Source organism: Ursus maritimus, unplaced genomic scaffold (genome assembly GCF_017311325.1).
Source record: "Ursus maritimus isolate PB19 unplaced genomic scaffold, ASM1731132v1 scaffold_2, whole genome shotgun sequence".
Classification (NCBI taxonomy): Eukaryota; Metazoa; Chordata; class Mammalia; order Carnivora; family Ursidae; genus Ursus; species Ursus maritimus.
In genome coordinates, this window is record NW_024424452.1 from 76,250,502 (window position 1) to 76,269,392 (window position 18,891).

The 18,891-nt window shown below is 36.3% G+C and overlaps 1 protein-coding gene and 1 long non-coding RNA gene across 11 annotated transcripts in view; one reads left to right on the top strand and one right to left on the bottom strand.

The window, feature by feature from the left end:
• The window catches only part of DNM3 (dynamin 3), a 522,795-nt gene that overhangs the window by 281,499 nt on the left and 222,405 nt on the right, over positions 1-18,891 (top strand). The window lies entirely within an intron of this gene.
• Positions 1,289-7,297, bottom strand: LOC103668025. Of its 2 annotated transcripts, XR_569927.1 has the most exons (4): positions 7,119-7,297; positions 4,862-4,955; positions 3,205-3,321; positions 1,289-1,669 (listed from the first exon to the last, which is right to left on the bottom strand). It is a non-coding gene; the product is annotated as an uncharacterized LOC103668025 (long non-coding RNA). The 2 variants fall into 2 exon arrangements; XR_569926.1 differs by lacking the exon at positions 1,289-1,669 and having other exon boundaries at positions 1,761-3,321.

Here is an 18,891-nt window from a genome sequence, read left to right on the forward strand (position 1 = left end):
ATTTCAAATTTATGAAAAATACCCAATAGACCCAAACCCACTCCCTTAAATGTATTTTTTGTCCCAGTCAAAAGTTTATTCTGGAAAAACAATATTACTCTTTACCAGAAGAGTAAAACTTTAAAATGTGCTTCATTTAATGAATTTAAATATACATAATATTCTTTCAGGCATTTTTTGAGAGCTGAGTGAAAAAATGTAAAACCAAAATGTTAACCTCAAATTTTATGAGAATATTATTTGAAATGTTATCCTGGAATGGCTCACTTAAGGATGATTCCGCCGGCTTCCTAGCTTTCCCTTTGGAGTTTGCTGGAATAGAATAGTCTTCTTTATGTTCTAACCTGCTATTGTGTCATCCGGAGAGTCTCAAGCTCTGTCCTGAGGTTGCCTTGCAGGGTCCAGTAGAGTGATCCAGATGTGGACTCCTGTTGGCATTTGCTGAGGGTTATATAAAACATTTAAAATTGGGTGGTAATATGTAAATATTTTGTGAGACATTTTTATGTTGTCTTCCTGTTTATATTTTCTGTTTTGTGAACTATTGTTTAGTACTTAATTTGCTCGTCATGGGACTCTCATTTAAGGTAAAAACCGTCATTGCTCAATGTGTTTTGCAGAAGTATATTTTTGCAGAGGACGTATTTCCTAAGGCCAGATTGTTAAATGCAAGAATTTAGCCTTAATTATATTTTTACTTCGTGGTTTTACCCAATCACTTTTTTCTTTCTTTAAAGAAACTATATTGTCAGGTCTAGTAAAATAGCACAAAATCCTGAAAATTGTTAACCTCCCCTTTCCTTGCTCTTTTTGAAAATAATAGAATTGCCTTAACACCTCAAGAGTTTTAAAGTTTATGGTGAATGGGAGCATGTATTTCAAGTGAATGCGCTGGCCTGGTAATTCTACTTTTAAAACTGTAGTGTAATCTCCTTCTTAATTAAGCAATGACAAAGTCATAAATCTTTGTGTATCATGACACTTGGGAAAATTGTTATTTTCTATATATCAGCAGAGGAGAAGCAACTATTTTAATACCTATGAACATTATGTTCAAAATACTCTTACATTTTACCCAGACCCAAACTGGTAGTTTATTAACTCAAAATACATGATCCCCTGGAACGTAGACTTATTAGAATCATTTATTCTCTGTCAAGCATCAGACTGATGTTATATTGTTTTGTCATATTGATTATGGGGTGCTGCAAAGCTGTGTACAATAAATGTCAAGGGTGGTAATTTACTGACAACAATTAGGAAAAGAGAAGTATAGAAAGCACAGGAACATTTTCAGAAATGGGTTTTATTATATTTCATAGGCACCACTCACTTTACTTTTGGTGGGTTTCAATATTCGAATCAAAATATAATAATAAAATAATACATACGAATTAAGTATTAAACCAACAGATCCAACCCCCAGGCCCCCGCGCCCCTCATTTTGGTTGTAGCTCTTGGTGTAGATGCTATGGTGTGAGGGCTGCTTTCTCTCAATGGCTGGTTGTCATTCAGGCTGGGTTGTCATGTGACTGCCTGTCTGTGCCTGCTGTACAGGTGAGCGGATGTTCTGCACAGCAAGTGTAGACAGGCAGACACATGACAACTCCGTCCAGCCAGGCCCTTGGTTCCTTCGGGTTTCCTTTGCTCATGGGCAGACACAATCAGTCTGTTTTCCAGATTTGGTGATTTTGGAGGGTGAGGGGAAAGGGAGAAAAACACACAATAGAATTAAACATTAAAACATTATGGAACTAAAACAAGGTAGACTTTTGACTTTATTCAGAAAGTACACTTTTACATTTGTTCCAAATGTGCTAACATGGATAATGGACATTAACAGAAAACTCACATTGCATTTTAAGGAAAAAAACAAAACAAAAAAAAAAGATTAAACACAAGGTTTATTCTTAAATCCAATTCATATTATGATTACTGGCCCACATGCAGTCAGAGTTCAGAGTAATTGAACCAGATGTTTTTCCTCTTCACAAAAACTGCATATTTTAATGCTGAAGTTAAAGATAAAGACTATGTTTATACGTGTTTCTTGTAGTAGATAAGTACCATAGCCTTGCCCATGAAAAAGAAACTTGTCATTTACATGGAAACGGCAGCCATTTTCAAAATAATTAATGAGCCTAATGTATTTGGCAGTTCGACCAGCCAACTTTGGTATCCGATGCTTTGATAGTGGTATTTTACAAGGGGATGTAGTTTTGCCAATACTTCATAAAGCGGCGGGAACTTATTTAAATTTCTCATATTCTTTTCAATGCAAAGTTTTTAAGTATGGATGTGAAAACCAAGTAAGAAGCAGTTGTAAGCTTACGTGCTCCCCCTCTCAATTAACTGCAGCACCGTGCGATGAATCAAAAGGGTATGAACTAAAAAGTCATTACCCACAGTGCTGCTTAGAATGTGTTCTGGACATGGGAGTAGAGTACAGTTACAGAATCGTACCTTAAACATAGGAAAGGAAGCTTCATTTCATATCCATAAAGTAAAACCAGACCCCTTGGAAAATTTTCATATAATTTATATAAGAAAGAGTTAATGGTGTTAAATACACAGATAGAAAATGTAATTCTCATGGCTCAAGGATAATCCTACTGGCTATTTTAATATAAATGATCAATTCACATCCATGGAGGTATTTAATAAATTCTCCTGTTCTTTAAAAAACAAAATATTTAGATAGTCAAAATTCCAGTAAGTGGGATTTCTTCAAAAACAAAACAAAACCTTATTGTCCAAGGAGTGTGTAGTTTGGGACTTTTTCCAAAGAATTTTAAAGAAAACACATAGTTTCTTATTTCCCTTTAATTATAAAATTCTTAGAAAATAGCAAACAGAAACTTTATGGAGAGGAAAATGTTTTTAGAGACTGAAAAAATTACAGCTTTCTACACATCTGAACTTTTATGCATTGGTTAGATATGGTACAGTTTAAACAAAGAGTTGATAAGAGCAATTTTCCATTTATTTATTTGATTTCAAGAAAATAAATGTCTGATTCTGTTTCTGTTCATCATTCTGAGTAGAGAACTTTTTTTTTCTGACAGAATCAAAAACATCAGTAAACTTGGCTGCTATTTATATAATTACAAGGTCAGAGTATGCAAAAACAAATACCTTATGAAACTATTTTGTTATTGTTGCTGCATTCAGTGTAACAGAAAATATTTAGAGTGATTCACTTACAAAGCGTATATTGGTGGAAATTAAAAATTACTGTAATTCTGTATAGCTTTCCCTCTCTCTCCCATAAATAATTTGATCCAGTTAACTCTGCTCAATTAAAGGAATGATGCATGCAACCTGAAAAAATAGAAAGAAATATTTGTGAGTTTATATGTTCTATTTTTAATATGAAACAGCTCTATTAAACCAAGATAATCCAAAAATATTTGAGCCTGAAAGACCATAACTTTTTTTCAGGGGGAAAAAATCTTGCTGAAAAATGACTACTCTATTCATAAGACTTTTGAAAAATTTATGTTTCTAAAGCTTTTTAAACTACAATTATAGTATGTGGCATATGCATACTTCATAGTTATGTTGAACCTGCCCTTAATCTTGTTAAAAAGACAGAATGCTGAAAAAAACATTTAAGACTTTTTTTCCATCTCCCAGATAGAGTGAATATCAATTCGTTATTACTTAAAATACTAGCTAAAATATAAAAGAGCTGTTTACATTATTATCATACCATGTAATTTTTAATATGGTTATTACACCTTATTTTCTTTTGTCTTTTATTTATTTATTTTAAGAAAAAAATGTAATAAAAGAACTATCTTCTAAATCCTTTAAAGTAAAATTAAACTAAAGCAACTTCAGGAAACTGGCTGTCACGATAGGTCAGGAAATTCAAAATGAAGATTTAATTATTTTCCTTAATTTACTTCATTATCTCTATGTATTAAAACTGATGAAGCTTTCAATAAGAGACTTTCAAAATCTGGGTAAATATTCCTATTTACATAGTTTGCAGCACACTAAGGTGAAAAAATAGAAGAAACCAAGTAAGAAAGTTTCTCTCTTCACTAAAGACAATTTCCTGTCTCCTTTCAGGTTAGAGTCTGACCTTCTAATTATTTTAAGTTGGAATTTCTGAGTGATGGTCGCTTAGTTATTATGTGGACATTATTGTGCTGGGTGAGATAGTCTCCTTAGAAAAGAGGAAAATGGGTTGTTTTTAAAGAGCAGATCTCTTGTAGAGTAATTGAAAGCTTTGGCTTCTCTTTAGAAAGGATGGACGCTGGTGGATGAGTGAACTTTTTCACATTATCAAGTTGTATTTTCCTTTTATTTCCTTAAAAAAAAAAGGAAAAATACTCTCATTAGAAGTTTTATGCCCAAGCTTTTTCCCACGGCGTGAAAAACTTGGGTGGTCTGTAAGGCGAGAGGTAGGGGTAGACAGTATATTTTGGTCTTTTAAAAACATAAACACCATTATCTGGGCCGAAAGACAGAAATGCCAAGCAGGAAGGACGTTAACCTATTGACTAATTGCAAAAAAGTGATCAGTGTGAAATTTTGTCCCATTGTAAACAAACTTTCTTTGATTTTGAGATCTGTGGCTTAAAAAAGGGAGTGAGGTTCGAAAACTGTTTTATATTGATCCTCTTCCAATTAAGAATTGAATTGATGGTGCTGAAGCTAAGGCCCTAAATTTCCTTTCTCTTGGATGCCAGAAAAAAGTTTTCCTTTTAACCCAGTACCTAGCCTAACTTACCAGTCATCCACGTACTAAAACGAAAAATAACTGCTAAGCTTCTATGAAATGCAGTTTGGACAGACCCTGCAAACATTTTTCTCTTTCTGACAATGTACGATGTTTAATTTTCATACTTACCATCATATCCAGGGGTAGTTTTAGTTGAAGATGTCACTGTTGGTTAGTTTCCTCTGGAATAGATCCCATGACCTCTAAAATATTTGTATATCTCCTTATAAAGTAATATCAAAATAAAGTTAAACATTGCTCTAAGTACCCTGGAAAGAGATAAGGTTATTTTACGATGTGTGTGTATACATGCCGGTATCTCTACCAGCATATTAACGACCATCCTATCCTGCCTTCAGTCAGCAGGGGTTTATAAAGTGAGCTTTTACTTTTGATCCTTAATTTAGCTCATGCAATTTAAAAATAAGCACAATTCCTTTTCATTTGTTAAAAGTTTGCAACAAAAATGGGTTGTCGGGGTACCCCCGAGCACTTGCAGGAACTCCTCGGGTGATCCTCTACAAATCAGTTCTTAAGATTCCTATTCCTGTACTTATGCTAAGGACACCATCGGGTCCCCTCTATCTCCAGACTAAAAGTCATCCTGAGGGAGAAAATTGGGGGGTGAGCAGTGATGGTTAGTTTCTTAGAATCAAAAAGGCCCTTTAATGTGAAGAAAGACATTTAAATTAAATATACATGAAATGAAAGCAAGTTGTGAAATTCTGTTTATACAGAGTTAAAAAAAAAAAAATTCGGAAAAACTTAAACATTGCCAGAGTCCCTTATAGCTATCTTTCTTCTTTAGTAAGGCATCAATTAGTAAAAATATAATTCTTGAGAAAATAAGCTTCTGTAATTACCTAATAGATTTTTTTCAGTTTCCTTGTGTAAAAGGAACTATATAGGTTTTAAATATCTCTTGTTCTATTAAAAATAATTAATATGCAAGCCTTCAGGTCACAATAGAAAAAAACAAAGGATGGCTTTATTATGTCATCTAAGGGGAGAAGATAACTAAATTTATCCTTGCTTTTTATATTGTAACTAAAAACCATGAATAGAAGAGATAACTTTTATGTTCTTTATACCAGTTTGGGGATGATCAAAAGGGTAATTTAAAAAGTAAATTGTTTTTACAAAAGATAACTTCGGGAACCTTTGTAATAAATGTTTCGCAAAAGAGAACTTGTGACAATTTTTGAATTGTTGCAAAATGTACAATTTAGAAAAGGATTCATTCAGGAACCACTGTAATTTTAAAGAATTTAAAGGAGGACAAAAGAGATCACATTCATTTTTTCATAAAAGCCTATAGAACAGATGTTTTCATTATATAGAATAGTTTAGGCGTAGATATAAATGGGGGTTGAGGGAATTAGGGGTGAGGCAGTAACATTTTTCCAGAACTTTCTTTAAGAGGCCCACCTTTAAAGTTCAGCATGGATCATATTGCAACCCAGACTTTCTCCATTATTCTCTCTATTGGGATTTCATTCAGCTTGAGGGTTTTCCTCCCTCCCACCTTCCCCTCCCCACCCCCCTTCACCTCCAGGACAGCTGGAAACTGACCAAAGAAAACTTTGCCTTCGTTTACAAATTCCTTTTTTATCAGTGGGTTTCTAGACAAAGTACCTTATCATTTTAAATGCTCAGAGAAATAGAAGCATTGTAAAATATAGGCATGAGGTCTCAGCTGACCAGCAATTATCAACCATTTTTGGATTAAAAAAAAAAAAGTAACACAGAGATATATATTGGGATATCTGAAGACAGAGATTTCTTCTATTCTTTCCGACTTAATCAGTTGCTGACTCACTAAGTTCTGGGTTGGCGCTCTTTTCTGGGTCAGTCCCATCTGCATTGTCTGGTGGGCAAAAACTTGGCAGTCTCTTCTTTTATTGTTAGATACTACTATTCCTGGTATTTATATTATGTAAGTAAATTTTCAAAAAAGCACTATTTGGATAGCATTTTAAAAATAGCAAATATTCTTTACTTTGAAGCAAAATGGATTCAATCCCGGGATGTTAAAAGTTCTACTAATTCCCTTACTCAAGTAAGTTTTTATGTCCTTGGATTATTAATTTCAACAACTAAAAACTAGCCTCATTAAATTATTCGGAAGTGTTTGGGGTGTTTTCATGTTTCATTTGGAAGTGGGAAAAACTTTAAACTTAATAAAATACTTGACTTATAAATCTTCAGAAATCAAATAACATGCAGTAAATCGCTCTATACCACATATTGTTACTCTTTCAAAACTAAACGCATAGCTCTCCATCACTCATATCCCTCTGTTTCTCTCGCACGTGAACGCAAATCATTGGCTCCCCACCTCGGCTCTCCTGGGCACAGACTAGGTGAGCAGTCAAGAAGGCCTTACCCACAGGTCTTCTTTGGAGCAGTCCTTTCTCAGCAGTGTCCCCGAGGGCTTCTGGGTCCCTAGTGTGCAAAACCTGTGAAGAAAAACACTGGGTATGAGATTTGAAAAAGCAAACAAATGTCTTCTCCTTGGAAACAGCCACTTTTGTCCCCAGATGTCCATGGCGTTGCTCTCCCTTGCCCAGTCTAACCAATGTGCAGACTACTGTACAACGGCATTGTCCTGAACAGGTAGTCTGAACACTGGGGCGACGGAGCAGGATCTCCAGAAGCTTCCATCTATGTGCTTAAAATCCTCTCCCGGTCTTTGGGAAAAGCCTCCCTTCCTGCACCAGGGGTTGCATTCGGCTTTCCCCCCTGAATTCTGCTGCACTGACTGAGACACACTCAAGGGCTGTGATTTCCAGTCTTGACGTGGCACATTTGCTGCAGACTGGGGAACTGGCAATGAATTTAGGACCAGGAAAAGGGGGAGGGCTGGGCTGGAGAGTCCATATATGGGATGATGTCACCCTGGGGAGGTTTGGGTATGCGCTGTGCCGCTGGAGAGACCGCTAGAATCGCCTGCTCTCAGACATGGGTCTGTGCATAAAATGGTACCAGATGTTTTAGTGTAATGTTAAGCAGTCATTTCATCTTCAGGCCAGATTTTTTTCCTCAACTGGGCAGGAAGTGGGCCTCAGTATGGAAAAGCTGTAAAAAAAGAGTCGAGATGTACAGTTCTGCTGTGGCCAACTGAAAGTGAGTTAGTGTAGCAGTACAAATTTGCTGTCCGGTCCAGGCTAGAAAAGTAATTTGAAGATAGAGGGTAGATTAAAAAAAAAAAAAAGTAAACAGAAAGTTGAACACTGGAAGTCAGGGCTCATTTGCAAACTTTTTTGAGCTTTCCTGTGGTACTTTATTTTCTGGTATTTCACTCGTCAAAAAGGGCAGATAAGTTCATTTTTTTCTCTCTCTCTCTTTCCCTCCTCCTCCTCGTCTGTTGGATCTGTCAGCGGCTCGCAGGCTGCTCTAGACTTGAACAGTAATTATAGCAACTTCCTGAAAGTGAAGCCCCCATGAAAAGTCTGGAGAAATGTTCTTTGTCATGGCCTCTACATGAGTAATTAGTTCCACATGTGGCCTTCCTCGTTTCCCTCAGTGATTTTGGCTGGCTCTCTGAATGCCGTGCTATGGCTTGACCTAAAGAAACTTTAAAGTTTTCATTTCAAACCTCCACTACGAAATCACGACTTCAGTCTTCTAACAAATTGCCTCTGGTAGATTCACGCTGTTAGGTACAGCATTCTTTCTCCCTGGTAATTCTTGATTCTGTGTGAATACTTTTGTTTTATTTTAATGGTATTCCACTGCTTAGTTTTTATCTCTGGTTAACTAAATCTGTTGAAATTTGCCAAGTACCGTTTGACCAAAGGTTATAACATATCAGCCCACTGGCATCTCCTTTTCTTTTCCTGTTGTTGCTGTTTTCAATTATACATTCTGTTGAATATTCTGAGTATACAGCCCTGCGACTGTCCCGCCATAGAATTCTGATTAAAGTTCGAGTTACCTCAAACAAGAGCTTGATTAATTGCCCTTCCAGAGATCAAAATGTGAGAAAATTCCTAGGTAGCTTCCAAATATAATTTGAGTAGCCAAACTATGAAACTTAGTAATCTTTAAAGAATTACAACTAAAACAATTCATTTCTACTGGCCTTATGCAATACTTTTTAGAAGCAGAAAAATCTACCTCTTTTAAATATATTGGGTTGACTATTTCAAAAAGCTTCAAGTGAGAGCTGCCTTAAAGCCTTCACTTATCATGAAATGTCTTCTCTTGAATTAACATATACCATTAATGGAATCTAAAGTTTTGACAAGCCCTGGTCACCTTGGGAAGAAGATTAAATAAGATAAAAATGAATTATCCAGTAATTTAGAATGGAACAAAGAGATTATCATCAGGCACACCATTCATAGAGGGATTTAAAACATCAATGGAAATCAGAGGGATTACTTCCTATCACTGTATTTCCGCCTCCATACTTATGCCTATAGGGCCTATCCCATAATACTTGAACAAGCCCAGTATGCCCTGACTCCCTTCCCCCCACCCCATCACTGCTTGTATAATACTGGAAATAGACAAGTGTAACTACATACAATCTAATAATCTTATTACATGTGAATACCAACTCTGTCCTTTCTCAGTGTCTATATGTTTATTCACAAATCATCATAGAGGAGCCATGAGCCAATGGGACAATAGTCAGCCAGGAATCTAGCATTGCAGGTGTGGGCTTGTTTCTGCCACAAATAGTGAAAGCCTTTCCTCTGCCCTCTTCTATTTATATCGATGAAACATGCCTTGGAAATTTTGGGTAAGGCAGATGAAAGGTGGTTCTGATCAAACTGCTCCATGATTTCATCTTAGTTCACACATCTATAGTTTCTCAAATGTAGGAGAGAACCTTTTTCAAAAAGGGACCTTTACGAAGTTTTCTTCAAGGAACTCAAATTCATGATCATCTTTACTGTTTTTGAAGCAGTTTAAGTGATTTTCTACAGAATAAAACTGTATAGGTTTTGCTCTTAGCCTATGTGCCTATCTCATTGGGCTTCTAGTTGACTAAAATATTTTAGAGTTATCTTTCCTTCAAATAGTTCAACAAGTATTTATTATTGCCTACTCATATGCTGGTCACAGTGACAGGGGCTGGGCATCTAAAGATGGAGAAGATATGATTCCTGCCCTCAGAGGGCTCACACTTACTTATAATGTTAAAAATGCGATCAAATTCAGTCTACAGAATCTTCCATGCCTCTGTGGAAAGTCCTTGGTATTCATTTGTAAATGGCCTGAGGACCTTTTCTATGTCTGTAAAGTTACCAGTTAAATACCTGACCTGTGATGGGCTCTAGAAAGCACGGTTAGTCACAACAAAGACTCAGCTTTGAGAACTGATGTTCTTTAACTTGCTATTTCAAAACATATTGACCAAAGTGATTGTTTGAATCAGTATCTGGTTTGGGGTGACTATAAAATTTGCTCTATTTTAAAATGTCATGGAAAGAAAACACTGTTTCAGTTGGTTATCATTCTCAAGCTTGGCACATGGCACATTTTATGACTTTAGAAATTCTCAAATTGAAACCAGGACTGAGTCTTGTTTCTTTGTACTCATGAAGGAACAGAGTTACTAGTGTTTACAATAGAGTATTTTGTGACATCCAGATATGGTGTCACAGGTAGTATTTATACTCTGTACTTCAGATAGTATTTATATAGCTTTATTTATTTATTTATTTATTTATTTATTTATTTATTTATGGTTACAAAATTAGTGCATGGACATTATAAAAGTTCAAACAATAGAAAGTATGTAAAGAAAAAAGTTAATCATCTTCCTTTCCAACCTCCTAACCTTTTCTGCTCTCCCAAATTAGTGGTAACAGTTTTGTGTGATTCCTTTTACCATCTTCTCAGTGGCCATTTATAGCTTCTTTACAGAGTATAAAATCTTTCCATATACAACGTATCAGTTTCTTGTAATAACCTTATGTGGTAGATATTACCATCATTCCCATTTTACCGATGATGAAATTGAGGCTCAAAGTTAAGCATATTCCTTCGTGGAATTACAGTAAGTGTCAGAATTCAGCTTTTTTCAGGGTACACCTGTACCGTGAAGCATATTGTCACTCACAGAGAACCGTTTTTTCCCCTACAGAATTCTTACAGCGCTTCTATTTCCTGTCATTCATTTGTTAATAATCTGCTGCCTTCTTAGTTTTATACTGAAATGTTACCAAATATTTCACATATTTGGATTTTTCCCCAAATAGAATACAAGCTAACTGAAGGCAGGGATGCTATCTTTATGCTTTAATTGGCCTGGGGCAGGTCATTCAGTACACGGCTGAAGAATGAATAAAAGCTACATAGTATGCGTGCAGTTTCTGATCAAACCTTTATCATGACAATAATTCAAGAATTAAGACCACCTTATTTTCTAATCGTAAGTGGGAAACATGGATATAAGTGTATTGCAGTTGTGTATCAGATTGCACTGTTCTTTTAGAAATAAATGTGACCGTTTGGGCCAGCCATATTTCCTTGCTTATTTTTGGCCTTGTAATCTTCTGGACGCATCCTGTGTAGCTATCGGTCATATAATCTTGTGTGAAAAGGAGGATCTAACCAAGTTGTGGCGTTTCCTTTCTTGTTGTTTTCTCCTTCCCAGTTTGTATCTGAGATAAAAATCTAGTTGACCCCAGTTCATTACAAATTAGGAAAGATAGCCCCACTTAGTTTGGCTTTATGTGGTATGGATTAGCACTTGTATTTTTTTTTTTTTAATTGAAAGCAACGCAATCCCTTAATTGCCAGCATTTCCTATTTTGTTGGGGCCCAAAAAGATTGGGAGATTTGTTGTAGCAAAGCTTTCCCCTTTTCTCTCCTTCCCTGACTCTCAAATGGCTGCCTTCAGATCACTGCAGTGAGGTGCCCTCTCAGGCGGAGACGCAACATCAGAGCCTGTAAAATGGAGGAGAAACAGTCCAGAAGAGTCAACAGATTTTCCTCCAGCAACTGAAAAAGAAGTTAAATTAGAACAGCTATAAATCATAAATTTAATACAACTAGTTTTACAGTCTTCAAAAAGCTTGCGAAAGGCGAAGATTGTGAGAGAGATGATTTTAAAACGTACATTTACTAATGCATGTTTTGTTTTGCCTGTCTGTAGAATTTCCATTGCTGAGTCTGTTTATTTAGAAATCAGCCTGTAACCAAAAGCAGTATATATTTTATGAACATTCTTTCCTCAAATCAATTGAGAAAGATAATGTTACGACTTGGAGTTTTCCTAACCACTGTCATGCACAGCAGCCATTTCTGTATTTCAGTAACATAATACATCCGGCAGACAAACCTTAAAAACTCTGGCTCTATCGAAAACCAGTCGCATGAAGGTAAATATATGATTTATGACTCCAGTAAAATTTCAAGCACTGTCTTGAAATCTTTAGGGGAAGGCAAGATAGGAAATTGGTGCTGGGATAGGAAAATTGGTGCTGGCCTTTCCAGGCAGATTTTAAGTGAGAGCGTACTAGGAATGCAGTTTGCTGCCTGCTTCAACCCCCAAAAGCTGACGAGCATCATCTGAATGCTATGTGCTGTGAGCTCCCATTGAATTCCATGTTACAATCGGACTTTAAAATGAGCACTGGCTCATTTGGACAAGAGAAATATGGTGTCCTCGGTTCACTGACAGTTTTAGAATATTGCCTCCTGATGTCTTTTGGCATCACCAATATTTTATTTCCTTAGTATGACTCAGAAAGGAGCATGGATGATATCAAAAAGAGAAAAAAAAGTCTGTGCATCACATGAAGACTCAGAAAGCACTCTTTCGCAGGGCTCCAGAAAGTGTCCTTTCGGTGGCTGGGGGTTCAAGTGAAGCATATTGGCTACAAGGCAATATGTGTGTGAAAGGAAGCTTTCTGCTCTACCCAAAGTACCTGCAGTTACATAGTACATCAGTGATGATAGGCATAGTTGCATAACACATAGCACAGTATCTTTATTTTAGGATTTATAATCTTCTGGTATATTCAAAAGCGGAAATAGAAATTCTATGAATTGCTAAAAGGGTTTGATCCCACATACATCTGTTTAGTTGAGTTTATTGTAATAACTGGCTTCCTAATTCTGTTCAGATTCCAGAGGGTTTATTCAAGGGACATAGGAGAACATATTAAAATACTTTTATTCATGCCACCATGGGACTTTGCTTTACTTTTCTAGGGAAAAAAAAAAGCCCTTAGTGTATAAATTAGTTCATGTTGAAAGGTTATTTACATGTTGCAGATGAGTATTAATCGTATATGTTTATAAACACTTATATCATTTGCATATTAATCAACCAAAAATGGCTTCAGTTCACCATACAGAATCAGATCATGTAATTCACTGACCTTCAGATGATAGTGCAAAAGCTGTAGAGAAAGGAAAGTGTACGGTTTTCCATTTTTAAAGTTTTTTGTTTTGTTTCCTTAATCCTTTTTTTTTGAGCACTTATTTTATATCAGGCCCCCCATGCTAGTTTTTTCCACAGGTGAAGTAATGTAATCCAAGAACCCTGAAGGTAGGATTTCCCCATGGTCACGGATGAAGAGGAAGTTCCAGGAGGCAGCACAGCGTGAGGGTTCTGGAGCTACACCACGTGGGTTTGAATCCCGGCCTCACAACTTACCATGGGACCTTGGCAATTATTTCACTGTTCTGGGCTCGGGTTTCCTTATCTTTAAGATAGGGTTTCTTTGAGGACTAAAAGGACTAAAAAGGCTAACAACGTGTGATAAAACTTGGAACAGGGTCTGGCCCAGAGGTGGGCCTCCTGCAGGTTCGGTGCTGCTCTGAGGGCACAGCCAGGCCCCCACCTTGCTGCAGTTACTGACCCTTGATTCAAAGCTGAGCACCATGACTGCAAAGCCCAAGCAACAGCAAGTACTGTTCAGGAACAAAGTGTGTTGTTTTCCTCAAGGTGTTTATAATCTCACTGGGTAAATAAACCATGTATGTGTAAAACGAGTAAAAATAGAAGAAAATACTTGATTCTGAAAGAAAGACAACAGGATTGTTTTGAAAACACTACAGTGGTAGCTGGCTCCTTAAGATAACTTTCTGGAGAATCTTTTTGAAAAGCCCGTAATGACCTTATTCTTTTGAGTTTATCCGCTTTTATTATATTTTGTGTGTATATATTAAAACACATGTGTGGGCATAAATGTGTATGGGTGTGTGGGTACAAATGTGTGTGTATATATATATATTTTTAAACTAAACCAGATCTTTATGTGAGAATTACCAACATCAAAATGAAATTCTTAACCCTTTTTAAATTAACCTGTTTTTTTTTTTAAGGCTAGACCATGTTCAATGTTTTTTTGTAATCTTAGAGGTTAGTTTTAGAGTGTGCACAATTCAGTCATTTTTTTAAAAATTGTGCCTGTCAGAGTTTTACAGGAACAATTGAAGGTTAACAAGTGTAAATGAGATAGGAAATGTGTTCATAATTTTGCAAATGCAACGTTTTAAGGGGACTGATTTCTACAGAGGGGGAGTTATGGCTGCTTGCATTTAAAAACTGCACACACACTTTGTGTACTGTTGGTTCAGTTTTGTTAAGAAACAGTGTACCCCCAGCCTCTGCTCTGTAACAGAGTGTTTTTCTCTGGTACAATTTATTTCCTTTCCATTTCACTTTTGTTTTTTTCAAGAAAGAACTGGTCTTGGATTTCATTGGCCAGAGTGGATAATGATTGCTTTGAAATACTGGCTTGTTTTGCTGGAGAACTAGTAGAATTTTAAATAGTTTTTTTTTTTTTTTTCCTTTAAACGATCTGGACCCCATTGAAAATGGTTGGGGGTGGCCCCAGGTGCTACCTGGCCCAGGGTTTGTGTCAACTACTGGAACCAACGCTTGGAATTGAACTTCCATTTTCAGGGCCTAGTGAATTTTATTACTGAGAAGCTCAGTAAAGAACCAAAAGAACTTAAAATTTGTCTGTGTTTTTTTTTTGTTTGTTTCTTTCACGTTTTCTGAACAGAGAAAACAGAAACCGTAATAAGTGGCCTAAGAGGAACCTTTTGACTTTTGTAGAATTACCTTTGTCAGTAGTGAAGCCAGGTTGAGGATAGTGGATTTCCCTCTCTTTTTTCATGATTCCAGACCATGACATTTTCAGTATCACATTTCAGTTGGTTAATTTTTGGAAAGTTTAGTCCCTCATTTTTTTTTTTTTTAACCTTTAACAAAATACAAGAAAGCTAGTGGGAGGTGATTTGCCGGTAAATTTGGTCCTGTTTTCTGAATCAACCTTAATTTTAGTTCCATCTTTGCATTCAGATCATAAAATAATCAGTGTTGGTCATGCAGTAATGCTAGTACTGGTTAGGTTGGATCCAATCTGTTAATGTCGATTCTAACATTATTATTGTTTAATTTGATTTTGTTTAGATCGTATGTTGTATATTCAGACTAATTTAGATGAAGAGCCACTTTTGCTGCATGCCTCTCCTGGATCGTTTTCAGTGTATTTCTCTGTGTTTTATGTATATGCAGGATTTCCTGAATGTATCAAATTCTCCACTTAAAACTACTGTCCCTGCAGTACATGGTACATATCTCCTTTACCTTCAATAAAGGAGAGTCTCAGTGACTGTTTGTGTCTGTGCATGCTATTGGGAACTGGAAAGGCCATGCTGAAAGCCATTTTAACTACCAGTGTATACTGGGACTACGAAATGGACATTTTGAATTAACGTTCACAGCGAAAACACTAAAGCCAAGTCGCTCAGTGCCTGGGGCAGAAGATGTTTGGTGATTTAATGTTCGTACAGATTTAATTAATTCTATTTGATTTCAAATTTTCATCTTTCTTAAAGAAATTCCACTTCTTTGAAGTTAAATTAAACCTTTTTAAAAAAGTTCTTGTTTTAGGGGCCTCTGGGTGGCTCAGTTGGTCAAGTGTTTGGCTCTTGGTCTCAGCTCAGGCCTTGATCTCAGCGTTGTGAATTCAAGCCCCACGTTGGGCTCCATGATGAGCATGGAGCCTACTTAAAAAAAAAATGTTTTTGTTTTAAATCCAGTTAGTTAACATACAGTGTTATATTAGTCTCAGGTGTACAATATAGTTAAACCTTTATATTCTTGGATACAACTGAGGTATAAGAGAAGGAGCACCAGAATTGATTGGTTCTAGTTCAATTCTGCTATTTTCTAATTTGTCAAATGGGCGGTGGTTGGGGAGGAGGTCATTGGGAGATAGCCTGAATTAAATGATACAGATAAAATAAATTGGGATACTTTTGAAAACATTCTGAAATAATTCATAGGGCAATAGTTTGGAGAGTTGTCATGGCAGTGCCTTGGGGCAGATGATTATAGTGCTGTAGCAGAAATGTTTCTACCCTTGGTGACTTCTGTGGTGGCCCTGAATGTTTAAAGAGAAGAAAAGCAGAGGATTAATTCAACTAGTTGTGTCAAAAGGCAGTGACATGTGTTAATGCCCCTCCATCTGGTATGTGTTAATATACCTCCACCAAGTGACCAAAAGGCATTCAGTAAGATGGGCTTATTGCTCATTTTTATTCTTTTCTTCTCCTCCTCTTTTCTACTTGTACTCATTCCCTCTCCACCCCTCTCTTGATCAGTGTGAGACTTTCTGTTGCTTTTACCTCTTTTGTCCAGCCCGACTCTTCCTGTTTTATCTTCAATACAAGGAATTGGAATTGAGGAACCAGTGAAAATATATATGCAACTATTTAAAAAGATTTTTTTCTCTTTACATTTTCAATCAGAGAAATTGAACCCGATGTATGCATTGCTTGAAAACTAATAACTCCTGAACTAAATTACATTGCTTTTATTCTTCCTTTTTGCCTTTAAAATAATTCTCTTCTGAGCCAGCAACTTTTGATTTAAAATAAAACATTAAATGTCTTTGGGAGGGAGGAGAGAGAAAGTTAGAGTTTTAGATCAATCACACTGTTTTACTTTAAATCAGCTTTCTCATGGCTCCAAAGAATATTGTATACCAAATATTTTCAGATAACCATATGGACTTTATTGTCCATTTCATTCATTCATCCATTTGTTGCTTGTGCTCAGCTGATTCTTCTCAAAGGATTGGAGAAGTTTGGCTTGTTCTGATATTTATCACCTTTCATACTTGATTATAAGCTCCTTGAGGGCAGGGGCTATGCCTGTCGTTTCTGTCTGCTGCATAATGGCTCTTCAGGTGGAATCAGGTCAGTAAATGCACGGTGACCAATCTGAGAATATCCTGAACGTGAAGAGTCAAAAAAAGGGGAGTCCTTCTTACGTAAGAATCTAGACCACGAAAAACCTCCTTTCTAGTTTGCATACGTGACATTTTTATTTACTTTTACAAAAACTTAAAATATAAACTGCAATTAGAATGCTATAATACATAGGCCATTTGTAGTGCTTTTGAGAATGTGCTTAGAATGTGCCACAAAACGCTGCAGATGCCACCTTACCTAAAAATCACAGGGAGGAATTTTTTAGATGAATGTCTGCTGGGAAACTACTGCCAGGAGAAATGTGGAAACCACATGAAATTCACTACATAAAGAAATCTGGTTTCCATTTCTGTGCTGCATTTTGTGCTTAGCAGGAAGAAGATAAACAAGCTGTTTAAAACTAAAGTGAATGGCAAATGGATTAAATTTTAAAATCCCATATCGTAAATGTATTTTGGAATTTGTGAAATTTAATCCCATCACATAGGATCCTTTAAGAAGGGAGAAAATGTGTTGAGTCTTCTAGTTTTAGCTATCTCTGTGGAATGGATGAGTAATTTTGCTTCCTGTTGATGAGTAGTAATACAGCCATAACATTTGCTTCAGTTGAAATTAAAACGAAAGTCTTATTCTGGTCTTCAGGGGCAGACATTATTTTCAGAGTGAGAAAAGGGAAAGAAACAAGAAAACTCTCTTTTTGGGGGTTGGTTATAGATCGTTCCTTCTAGGGAAAGGAGAATTTTACTCTAATGTTTTAAGTTAGCTATTTTTAAAACTGTATGAAAAGGTATGAGTGGGGTAGATCGAAGGAGAAGAGTTGAAACTTTTTATTTTCAGAGAAATAGTCTGGAGGTTTCTTTTTCAGTTTTCTATTTGGTGGCCCTTATACAATTTAAATATGTTATCAAGTTGGTGTTCAAGGAGGAATAAACCCAAGATAAAATGGATTGTGAATAACAAAAATGTTGACATTTAAAACATAAAGACCAATCATTCAAATTGTGATTTCCTTTTCATAAACATAACCAGATTGTGTATACTCATGTTTAAGAATAATAGGCGTGCATTTCTAAATTCAGTAGGCCTTGTGCTTTGAAAAAGCCTGTGAGATCAAGAAGATTATAAAATTAAGTTCATCATATACTCGAGTGGATTAAAACTTTTCCTTCCGCAGCTTAATTCCTACTTTATGGTAGAAAAGGGAGGTGGAGTTATTTAAGGTTTATTTTAGTTACTTTTATTTCACATGGTGGTTTTGTTTGTTTGTTGCTGTTGTTTTACTCTTTTAACTTCCAATCTGAAAACTTTTAGCTGGCTTCTCTTAATAACTGATACATAATCTGTCTAAGCCTACAATCGTAGCCAAGGAGTCTTTTGTCTTAGAAAGTGCCATTTTTCAGATCAGATATAAAAACAAACTTCTAGTCACTCCATTCATTTGTTCTTTCATTCACTCATTCATTCCATAAACATTTGTCAGACTCCTACCACGTTTCAGACACTGTGCCAGAGACAGAAATAACACAGAATTCACGCCTTCAAGGAGTTTGTTTGGGATGACTTAAAGGGCAAAAGCAATTGTTGAGAAGAAAGAACGATTTGGATAAATACGTACGTACACAGATGCTCAGTTTCATCTAACAGTAAGAGACTAGGGAGTTAGGTGGCCTGAGCGTGTGTCTAGCTTTACCACTTTGCCGTGTGACCTTGGGAACATTACTGGCCACCCTTGTGATTTTGGAGTAGTTAATGAGGATTGCATGAATTAATCTGTGAAAGCTCTCGACATAGTGCCTGGCATTTATTAAGCACTTTATAAATGTTAGCTTCAGGGATGATTTTCAAGATACTTCACAACAAGTATAGTAGGGGCACCAATCGGTTAGAACTGCTGTTGGCTACAAAAACCTGATATGACCACACCAGTTTGTATGGTCTGGATGTCAGCTCAGTTGGCCTCA